The sequence below is a fragment of the Penaeus vannamei genome, chromosome 1, assembly GCF_042767895.1.
Source record: "Penaeus vannamei isolate JL-2024 chromosome 1, ASM4276789v1, whole genome shotgun sequence".
Taxonomy (NCBI): domain Eukaryota; kingdom Metazoa; phylum Arthropoda; class Malacostraca; order Decapoda; family Penaeidae; genus Penaeus; species Penaeus vannamei.
The window spans coordinates 35,193,329-35,205,828 of NC_091549.1; positions in this window are offsets into that span (position 1 = coordinate 35,193,329).

Consider the following 12,500-nt stretch of genomic DNA (forward strand, 5'->3'; position numbering starts at 1 on the left):
GACAGCAAAAATATTCTTACAAAAATTAAGACTGTTTCTACCTTGCCTGCAAATCCTTTTTTTAAATGTCAGCAAGCAGAAATAGTTAAAAAAAAACAAAAAACAAAAAAAAACGTGAGCTACTACCTTGCCTATAAATGCTTTCTTTAAAAATTTTGCATAACCTTGAAGTACTTTTGGTTCATAGTCAGTATCACTGTTATCATTATAGTCATAGCTATTATCATCATCATTATTACTATAATTTTATATCATCATTATCTTGAATGCAATTTTTACAATCATTATCCTGTTCTTATCATTGTTGTTGTAATCATTGATATCATCATCATCATTATCATTGTCACTTATCTATCTATTCTTAGGCGATGGACTATGAGATAGCATGGATGTATATTTTTACATATATTATTTTTAGTTCGTGTGTCTGCATGCTAATCTACATGTCCACAAAAAATGCGGTTACACTCATGCATAATCACAAATCCTCAAAAAAAAGAAGAAAGAAAGAGAGAAAAAAAAACGAATAAAAAAGGAAAATTCGAAACATTAATTACCTGAAATCCATCCTTTTATAATTCGTTTCGCAACATCAGCGATTGAAAAAAAAGAAAATAAAATCCCATGACAATTCATCGTAATGCAATTATGGAAATTCTGGACGCATTATTCCGATTAAACGAAAGGATGGCTCGCTTATCCTGCATAATTGTATTTAATTATCCGAAAATGACAATTTCACCGGGGAAGAAATCTCATTCTGGTGCAGTTGCATTTCGACCGGCAACGGCTGCAGCTGAATCACAAGAGGGAGAGAATCGACACGCTCTGATGATCTCTGGGACATAAACGGCAATTTGCCATCCACCCCCCCCCCAAAAAAAAAAAAAAGAAATCTTGCGAATTACGTATTTAGTATTTATGTATCAGTATTTAAAGGAAATGGATATATTTTCTTTTCTTTGAGTAGCGATGTCTTTCAATTTAAGATTTAGTGTTCACTTTCGAGTAGCGTTTCAGACATTATACTTTTCTGTTCGTTTTTCTCCCTCTACACGTAAGACGAAACATAAAAAAAAAATCACTGTGCTATCCGGTACTGTTATTGTAGAAGGGAAATCTAGACATTTATATTATAGTATTAATCATTACTATGTGAAAAAGACAACATAACAAAGGCAATTTTCTTAGTTAGGAAAAAAAATCAACAGATGTTCATTATAACTAACTTTATGGTGAGAAATTATCACGAATACTGACCCTGGCAGGAAAGAGAGAGAGAGAGAGAGAGAGAGAGAGAGAGAGAGAGAGAGAGAGTGAGAGAGAGAGAGAGAGAGAGAGAGAGAGAGAGAGAGAGAGAGAGAGAGAAAGCGAGAGAGATAAAGCGAGCGAGCGAGCGAGGGAGAGAGTGAGAGAGGGAGAGAGAGAGAGAGAGAGAGAGAGAGAGAGAGAGAGAGAGAGAGAGAGAGAGAGAGAGAGAGAGAGAGAGAGAGAGAGAGAAAGAGAGAGAGAGAGAGAGAGAGAGAAAGAGAGAGAGAGAGAAAGAGACAAAGAGAGAGAGACAGAGAAAGAGAGAAAGAGAACAAAAAACACACCAATAAAAATGGAACAGCCCATAAAATGACAGAATGCAATAAGTAATGTAACTGAAACTTGCGAGAACTGGCAGAACGCAGGAAATGTTGACAGTGAGCAAGACTGCACATGTGACTCTAGAACCACAGCCCGAAATAGCTGTTTTAAGTACTTAATGTCTGGACACATGATTCTTAGCCTGTACTGTCATTTTCGCTTCATTTTGTTTGTTTGTTTTGACTTATTTATTTCTTATCTATATCTAGTTCCTTGTCTATTCTGGTGTCTCTCTTTATCTTTATTTTCACTTTTTTCTCTCTTTTTCTTTCTCTCTCCTCCCCCCCCTCTCTCTTTCTCTGTCTGTCTGTCTGTCTGTCTGTCTGTCTGTCTGTCTGTCTGTCTGTCTGTCTGTCTGTCTGTCTGTCTGTCCTGTTCTCTCTCTCTCTCTCTCTCTCTCTCTCTCTCTCTCTCTCTCTCTCTCTCTCTCTCTCTCTCCCCTCTCTCTACGAGTTTCATAAAGTCAATTACCAAACATCACTTAAATCGAGCATTCATACAGCCAGATTCTCTTGATAACTGATTTGTTTGAATAACCACCCTATTAGCTTGGCAATGTGAATAGGCAACTGATTAACTGGGCTGTTTGAGTGGCTTGTTGCCTGTGATCACTTGTTTGGTTAATTGGACTATTTGTCTGCCTAATGTCTTGGTACATACGTATACTCTAATGTACAAATATACCGTAAATGTATATGTGCTTACGTGTTGGAGTCTTTACGATGGTTTCATTTTTGTTACGTATTAGTATTCACAATGTCAATTAATGATATGATATGTTACGCATTTCGAATCTAGTATTCACATCAACAGTAATGATATCAACACAGGCTTCAACAAGGGCAATAGGACAACAATGCTTTAGTTATCCAAATATTTTCGAGAGGAAACAAATACTCAAAAATTCGAAAGTAACTAAACTAGTCAGCAAATACACAAGAACATACAATATATGTAGATCCATTTCATTACGGAAAGTTGTGTATACGTATTTTGCCTTTTAAGATAACTGTGAAAACAGAGCATTCTGTCTTTATGACTAATATGCTCATTGATAGATGGGGGGTATTCAGAAATAGATAAACATATAGATGGATAAGGGGATAGAGAGAAGGAGGGAGGGAGGAAGAGAGGGAGAGAGGGAGAGAGAGAGAGAGAGAGAGAGAGAGAGAGAGAGAGAGAGAGAGAGAGAGAGAGAGAGAGAGAGAGAGAGAGAGAGAGAGAGAGAATGAGAGAGAGAGAGAGAAAGAGAGAGAGAGAGAGAGAGAGAGAGAGAGAGAGAGAGAGAGAGAGGAGGGAGGGAGAGAGAGAGGAAGAGAGAGAGAGAGAGAGAGAGACAGAGAGAGAAAGAGAGAGAGAGAGAGGGAGAGAGAGAGAGAGAGAGAGAGAGAGAGAGAGAGAGAGAGAGAGAAATGGAGAAAGAGAGGGAGAGAGGGAGAGAGAGAGAGAGAGAGAGAGAGAGAGAGAGAGAGGAGAAATAAACACAATTAATTTCATAATACCGCAAAAGTTAAGTCTGATAAAGCTATCAATACACATTCGAAAGATCAATCGAATCTTGTCTTCAGTTGCGCCAACTTTCAGCTTCAGCTTGGTTGAGCTCTTTCACGAAGGTCACATTAGGGACTGCCTTTGATAAGCTTCCATTGTGCTCTATTGGCTGAGCTTTATCCCGGCAAATGAGTGGACATGCGCATCGGTTTATTACTTGGCGAGACGGGGGAACGATGTAACGAGAGAACATCTTTTAATGTTCGTATTTTGGTACATAAACTAGACGATGAGGGGTTTTGAAAGAGATAGGCCCGACATAACTGAATCCTTAAACATAAACCTAAGATTTAAGTGACGCGCAAAGCTCAACCTTCGCCACAAACGACAAAGAAAATACACAATAAGGAGGGGGAAATTTTGGTCGAGAGAACGAGCGAGAGTTGCATCTGGGTCTTCATGCTGCGGCCTACCACACCCAACCACACCCAACCACACCCAACCACACCCAACCACACCCTCCGTTGATACACTCGTGCTGGTCAAGTTCCATTTTCTCTGCCGGTTGAAAAGAAAAAATATATATATTTATTATAAGATTAATCATTACTATACGAAAAAGACAACATAACAAAGGTTATTTTCTTAAAAAAAGAAAACAAAAAATCAACAGATGTTCATTATAAACTAACTTTATGGTGAGAAATTTTCTTACCATCTCACAAAGAGAGAGAGAGAGAGAGAGAGAGAGAGAGAGAGAGAGAGAGAGAGAGAGAGAGAGAGAGAGAGAGAGAGAGAGAGAGAGAGAGAGAGAGAGTTCCATTTTCTCTGTCGGTTGAAAAAAAAAACCGCATGTTCCTTTCTGCCATTTGTTTACGTACGACTTGCAACTTTGATCAATGTGAGTTATTTGTTGTTATGAGTTTTTTTTCTTTAATTGGGTGTGGACGGAAATGAAAGTTAATTGGTAGAAATTAGGTTTCTGCAACATAAGGCAGGCACCAGCTGTTGTGTATTATAAGGTGATGTATGGGAGATATTAGAGTTAGAAATTGTAATAAACTCTTACGTGTAGAGAGAGTGTGCAAAATCGTGGCGCCATATGATGAAAAAATTGCAGTACTTTACATGCAGATGCCATTTTATATCTGGACTTTCGGCAATAAAATGAACACACAATGGAAAACAAAAACGAACGAACACACAAGAGCTGCCACTAAGCGAACACAAAGAGGTTACGAAACGGATGAACGCAGAACACTTGGAGAACACGAATGCAGACGACCTCACATCTGCCTTCAGTAGTTTTGACGAAGTGAGCTGGGCGACAGACGTATCAGGAAGGGCGATGCTAGGCGGTCTGCAATGCACTTACGTCTCTCCTTTCTTTCTCTTTTTTTAGAGGAGAAGGAGAAAGAGGAGGAGGGAGGATGGAGGAGGAGGGAAAGGGAAAGGAGGGAGGAGAAGGAAGGGGGAGGGAGGAGGAGGAGGGAGGAGGGAGAGGAAAAGGAGGGAGGAGTGAGAGGAAAAGGAGGGAGGAGGGAGGAGGAAGAGGAAGGACGGAGAGGGAAAGGAGGGAGGAGTGAGAGGAAAAGGAGGGAGGAGGGAGGAGGAAGAGGAAGGAGGGAGAGGGAAAGGAGGGAGGAGGAGGAGGAGGAAGAAGAAGAGGAAGAGGAGTAGGAGGAGGAGTAGGAGAAGAAGAAGAAGAAAAAGAAGGAGAAAAAGAAGAGGAAGAAGAAGAAGGAGAAAAAAGGAGGAAGAAAAGAAGAAGAAGGAGGAGGAGGAAGAGGCAGAAGTGGACAGAGAGGGCGGTGCGAATGGGAACAGTGAGTGTGTGTCCTAAACAACATAAACCTCTCTACCGTAAACAGAAAAAAATGCGACGTGCAAGGCAGCGACGAGCCGGTTCGGGTGTTGACCTCGGCGCAAGGCAAGAGAGGTCAGCGCGTTGAAGCCGCGACCTCCTCCTCCTCCTCTTCTTCTTCTCCTTCTCCCCCTCCCCCCCTTCCTCCTCCTCCTCCTCCTCCCCCTCCTAGCCCTCCTCCTCCTCCTCCTCCTCCTCCTCCTCCTCCTCCTCCTCCTCCTCCTCCTCCTCCTCCTCCCTCCTCCTCCTCCCTCCTCCTCCCTCTCCCCCTCCCCCTCCTCCTCCTCCTCCTCCTCCTCAGACTGGCTGATTATACATGAGACATAGAACATTTGAATATCAATGGTAAGATCAGTTACATACATCGTGATTCAGAATAAGCATTTTATAAGAAACATTTTGAGTATAAACATGACGACCGAGACAAATTGCCACCAGAACAAGCAATTCCGACCCTTACTGACAATACTTCTGATTACCTTATAACTACTTGCAAACTCATGTATTATGTATGCTCATAATGTTCCCCAGTTATTGCATTGTATATATCACTACTTTTGTAATAATTATCATTGTAGTTACTCTAGTTATCAATTGTTCACGAATATTCTACGGACATACTTTCTTATCACGACGCTTTTAGTTGTACAAACACCTAACACGTGTGTGAACCGTGAGAACGTGTATGAAGGCCTTACACACATTGAGAAGAGCCTACGTGGACATTCCTACGGAAGATTAATATTTTCCTGTATATAGTAACTTTCCATTGAGTATCGTACAAAAACGACCTGAGTTCACCTCGAAAACTCAGAGCCGAAGTCACTCTGATCTCAGCCTCAGCTCGGTCAACACCTCAAGCTCCCACAGCTTATAACCAGAATAAACTGTAGTAATTCTGCCTACATTTTATTCCACCATCAGTCGTAGTTACTACACTCCTCCCTGCTTGTCTCTCTCCCCCGCGCCCTGTTTGTGCAGCAGGAGGACCGCTCACACAGCACGGCGGCCGAGACACGCCACGACAAAGCCCTTTACACGACGTCAACAGCTGATCCTCCTTGCCTTTGATGCATACCGATTACGTGATACAGATTAATGGCGTTATTGACATCTGCTTTTGCACGTTGGGGGACGGAGGGGGAGGGAGAGGGAGGAATATGGGAGGTAGAGTAGGGGGGAGGGGAAAGGGAGGAGGAATGGAAGGGGGGGTAAGAGGAACGAAAGGAGAGAGGGAGAGGAATGGGGGAGGAGAAGGGAAATGAGAGGAGGGAGTGGAGGAAGGGGAATTAGAGGAGGAAGAGGAGGAAGGAGAAGGAGAAGAAGGGGGAGGGAAGGAGAGTGCGAAATGGAGGCAAAAGTAGGGGGAATGGGGGAGGGATTAAGGGAAAAGGTATTCGGTTAAACGATAAGGGACGAGGTAAGGAAAGAAGCTCAAGGGAAGAGCGTTGAGGAAGGAGTTAGAGGAAGAAGGGAAGAGGAAGAAGAGGGAGATGCAGCACCCGGGATTGGGAGAGATAAATTTCGCGCGGCATCACCACCGTGTCTGCTCTTGCTCCACCGGGGTAATGGCCCTCATAATTGATTGTGTTTTCTCCCGCATAATTCCCGCCCTCGCTCTCTCTCTGCCCCTTTCTCTCGTGCCTTTGTTAGTCTGCTTTTGTATCTATGGATGGCTATATTTTTGCTTGTTCGTATGACTGTCTGTCTGTCCTTGTTTCTCTCCTAAGCACATACACACTCTCTCTCTCTCTGTCTCTCTCTCTCTCTCTCTCTCTCTCACACACACACGCGTAATTATAGGTAGATAGATAAATCCATCCATCCATCCATATGTGTCCGTACATGCATATGCACAGAAACGTATACACATAGACACTCACATCCACAACGCTCTCTCAGACTGTACCTACGCGTAAAAGAAACTTTCTCCCTGTCTCCCCCCCCCCATCCCCTCCCGTACTCAGGAGCCGGGGAATCGGTGCCGATCTCCCTCGGCGGCGGATCGGATCTCGTCGGGGAGAGGATCCGACACCGCAGAGGCACCAGGACCCGCCCGCCCCGGACGCCCGCCGCCCGCAGTGTAAACACGATCATCATAAACGCATTGCTGTGATGGACTCTTCCCTCTTTTACCTTTTATTCTCTTTTTCTCACTCGGTCTTTGTTTGTTGCTCTATTGTTATTATTTATTTTATTTTTATTCTAACTTTATTATCAATCCCTTGTATAATATTATCATTTATTTGATTTTTACTCTAGCTTTATTATAAATCTTTTATGTATTTTTTCTTCTATCTCTCTTCCTCTATTTGATTTTCTCAGCGCCCGTCTTTCCTTTTCCGATTTCTCTCTTCCATTTTTCCTTCTTTCTTTTCCTACGTTTTGTCTTTTTTGTCTTTGTCTCGCCCCATCTCTTTAACCTCTTTCCTCTCTACCCTCCCTTTCTTCTCTTTCTCTATCTATCTATTCTTCTCCCATTGCCTATCTATCTATCTATCTGCCTGTGCCTCTCCCTCCCCTCTTCCACACCCTTCTTCTCTTCTCTTCCCATTGTCTGTCTATCTATCTGTCTGCCTCTCTTCCTCCCTCCCCTCTTCCACACCCTTCTCTTCCCGTTGTCTATCTATCTATCTATCTGCCTCTCTCTTCCTTCCTCCCCTCTTCCACGTCCTTCTTCTCTTCCTTCTCCCCCCCCCCCCAGTCCCCGAGCGGCGCCGATTTCCAGGCGAGACAAACGGCGCAGTCACCGCCGCGAGTCCCGACAGACCGAGCGACGGCCGACGGAACCTCCAGCCACGGCGAGGATTCGAGTCCTTCCGTTTTCTCTTGCGCGTCGAGTCCCGGATGAGTGCGTGGGTGCGTGAGGGCGTGGGTGCGTGAGTGCGTGAGGGCGTGGGTGCGTGGGTGCGTGAGGGCGTGGGTGCGTGAGGGCGGAGCGGAGTGCAAGCGGGAGAGCATCCAGTGCAACGCCCGGGAGCGTCGTGTTCTGCGGCGACGAACCCGAAACCGAGGCGACGCTGCACCGGGGATGGGGCGCGGCGAGCCTGGTTGCGTGTGTCGGGGAGGAATTTCATGTATTTTTTTTGTATTAATTGTATGATTTTTTTCCTTTTCTTTTTATGATAACTGAACTTTGTTGGGTGTTTTTTTCACTGGGATGAATATATGTATTTAAAAGCCTAGATGAATATCAATGGGTATATCTCAGAATGTTTATTTCAAGCAGAGACTGAAATGTTTATCTATCTCTCCATGCGCAGAAAAAATCCTCCACTTACAACCAAAAGAAGAAGAAAAAGAAGAAAAAGGAAAAAAAAACAAAAAAACATATGATTCTACTGCAAACAAATAGATTTCGAAAATTTAAATCTTATCTCCTGATTTTTGTTGGGGTCCGGACAAGATGGCGGACCAAGCGAGGAGATTCATGTATCGAAACAACTACAGTTAGAATCCAATACCCGAAGAAGGAATTTGATCTTCTGCGGCCCGTACCTCTACTTATAGTTCTTCCGAGAGACAGCAATTACCCATTTGTCTTACTGATGTTTTCATTTTTTTTCCTTGACTGTCTTTGAACTTTTTTTTATATTTTTTATTTCTCTTTTTTCATTCTCCCTCGTTTATCATTACGATCTCTTTACTTCCAACCATTTCCTCTTAAGGACTGTCTTATTGCAGTATTATTTTTTTTCCTCCTCCCATTTTTTCTTTTTTTCCTTGGCATTCTTCCTTTATTCTTATTCCATTCTATTTCTTAATTCTTTCTCTCTTTCCCTCTCATTCACGTAGCGGCACTCACACCCTTAGTATAATTCAAAACTCGTATTCTGACTGGCATTTCTAATTTTCTTGTCATTTCGTTTTTTTGATAATTTCCTTCTCATGTAATTTGATTGGTTCATCTCGCGAGGTTTGTCCTGGAGATGGCCAATCACAGCGCACGTCAGATTTTGAATGGGGTTCCGTTAGATGTCGCCCGTTCCTTCCCTTTGCATTCTATCCATTTTTTCCTCTTTATATCTCTCTCTCTTCTCTCTTCTTTTTTAATCACTGTCTCTTTCTATCTATATGTATCTAACTACTTTTATTTTCTCTGTCTTTCTCTTTCTCTGTCTATCTGTATGTAGCTACCTGTCTGTCTGTCTCTGTCTGTCTCTGTCTCTCTCTCTTCTCTCTCTCTCTCTCTCTCTCTCTTTCTCTCTCTCTCTCTCTCTCTCTCTCTCTATATATATATATATATATATATATATATATATGTATATATATATGTATGTATATATATATGTATATATATATGTATATATATACCTACATATCTGTCTGTCTCGGTCTCTCTCTCTCTATCTTTATCTCTATATGTATATCTACATCTAGCTATCTAAATATTCTGTCTCTTTCTGTTTGTCAATCTCTCTCTCTCTCTCTTTCTCACCATCGGTCCATCTTCTTCTATAGGAAACCTTTTTCCCCTAAACATGTGCCTATACAGCATATATATATGTATTATAAGATTATATATATGTATTATAAGATTAATCATTACTATATGAAAAAGACAACATAGATTTTTATGTTTTAAATAAATAAATTTTAAATAATTTTTTACGTGCATTACAATAACATCAATTTATGGAATTACTTCTCACAGACTTCATCTCTTTCGCCTCAATTTGCACCGCTGTTTTGGCCAGCGTCTGAAAATCTTTCCCCGCGTTGCCCTCGACTTCTCCCCTCACTTTCCCCTCAGTCTGTTTCTGGTCATTCGGTTAGCTGACGGAATCATGTTATCGCTGATCAATTTCCTGGATCATTCGATTTTTCTTCTTATATTCTCTTCAAATTTACGCTGATTCTGTTTGGCTTACAGATAGGCATGAATTTACACGCACACACACACACATAAATACAATCATTTATCTGTAATTTTATTTATTATTTTTTTCTTTTTTTCAGCCCATTATGTGATTTTGTGCTTTTTATATTACAGGGTAATATACAAAGCATATTTCTAATATCATTATTATTATTTTTTTTATTCTTACTCGAACAATATATTCTTATGTTCTTATGTTTTTTCCCGCGCTTTCCTCCACATTCTTATTATTCTTTTACTTTGTTCATATTTCCCTTTGTTCTACCTTTTCATATCTTTTTTGTTTTTCTTTTTTTCTCATCTCAGTGTTATCTCTTCAATTCTTATTTTTTTCTTCAATACACATCTTTTTACTGGTGTTATCAACTTTATTTCCCCCCTTTTATTCTTCGTCGGTCCTCACTTATCATTGGTTATGCTTTTCATATTATTGTTATTTTTCTTCTCTCATCCCCTACGGATCTCCTAATCCTCCATTTCCTTTTTTTTATTATACTTTACCCTTTATTCTAATCGTCTCTCTCGCATTCACACAGTCTCCCGTTTTGTCTCTTCTTCTATTTCTCTTTCACCTTCTTTATTCCCTCTCTCCCCGTCTCTCATCAACCTCCCTCACCCTCTTATCAAGACAAGGAGGTTAGCGCGGCCCAGCGGGGAGAAAATTAACTAATCTAAGGGAGCGAGGGGCGAATAGAGGCCGACCTCTCTCGACGTAGATACAGCCACGGGTCGAAACTCTCGGTCGAACCCGTTTCGAATTCCGTTTCGAACAACCGCTTCATACAGGTTTTGTATAGGGTAAGACGGATTCGAAGCTTCGATTCATGACGCAACTTTTGTCCGAAACTGTGCATAAAGATAATCGTATAGTTGGTATGTTTGTGTGTGTTTATACAGCCATGCGACGTACAAAAAAATACATGATGAAAGATATAATAATCATGTATATATGTAGGTACAATACACGCTCATATCTATAAATAAACAAAGTTAAAGAGCAAGTACCCGCATGTACAGTACAAGCGCAGACATAAAAGAAACAAAAAATGCTCAAACAAACACATATACACTATAAGCTCAGCTATACAAACAAACAAAAACACACACAAATAATACAAATTGCACAACAAAACCCCACACAAACAGAACAAACAAAATAAAGGAAAAAAGTGTCACCAGTAAAGCGTTTTAAATTGGGCAAAAGTGCTCCATGAACTAGACACGTTAAACTGTCAAATCACTATTAGTCAGCAATTTATAGGGCAACAGGATAGTAAATCATTCATTACAAGTCATTCTTACAATAGCACGACCCGCATCTCTCACATGTTTATCTCCTTTTCTCTTGTTCTCTCTTGCACTCTGTCTCGGTCTATTTCTTTCTTTCTTTCCTCTCTCTCTCTCCCACTCCCACTTCTCTCCCTCTCTCTCTCTACGAGTTTCATAAAGTCATTTATCAAACATCACTTAAATCGAACATTCATACAGCCAGATTCTCTCTCAGTTGGCTGACCGGCACTCTCTTAGCGTTCAACTATTTTTTTTTTTATTTCTTCTCTGCATATTTGTCTGTTTATCCCCTTTCGTCTTCTCTCCTTTCCTTCCTCTCTTTCTCTTTTATCTGTTTCTACTTTCATTGTATTTGTCTTTCTGTCTAACCTCTTGTTTTCTACCTTTTCTCTTTCTTTCTCTCGGTCTCTTTTCTTTCTTTTTTTCTCGTAACTCATCTCTCGCCATATGATATACATCCCCTTTCTCTTTCCCTATTTTCTTATCACAATTTTCCCTCTTTCTCTTTTCCTGTTTTCTTATCACAATTTTCCTTTATCACTTATTTTTTCCCGTTCCAGATTTCATGCTGAAAAATCTCGTTATCACATTCATTTCAGTTTAACTTTTCCAAACGAACAATACTTTCTGCATTTGTCTTCTCTTCATCACTTCCGAAGGATTCTTCTCATTTCATCTCATGACAGGCTCACACACATAAAAAGACAAGACAGACACATACAGGGACAGACGTGCACATACACACACATCCACACCCTCGCACACATACCAACACACAGACACGCATTCAGAGACATACTTGCACTGTTATTTCTCCCGTGAACACATGCTCATTTTTTCTTTGCCTTTAACTCATATAAATGTGTCTCCTTATTTGTTCATATCATGATCATAAAATCGTTTCTTTTTTATAGTTCTGCTTCTTGTTTCTAATTACCTGTAATGTAACTTTTTTGCTCGTTTTATTTTCTACATTTTTCTTATAGACTTTTTACTCATGAATCTTCTTTAATTAAGCCTCTTTGACAATGCTATCACCCTGTTTCTCTAATATCACAATTATTCATCTTTCATTTATTCTTTTTTTAAATGCTATTATCATGTTTGCCTGATTTTTCTTGCATCCGTTTATTATAGCTGTATATTTTTTTCTTTCAATCTGTTTTTGCTCGTTTTATCTCCTCTTTCCTCATCCCCCTCCCTTCCTCGTGCGTCGCAGCCCCCAGAGGTGTCCCAAAACCTCACAGCCTGACGTCCATCCGCACCAGATACTATATATAGCGATGGCGTCAGCGTCCGTGCATAAAGAACATCCTGCAGCGTAATGCAAAACAAGATAACATC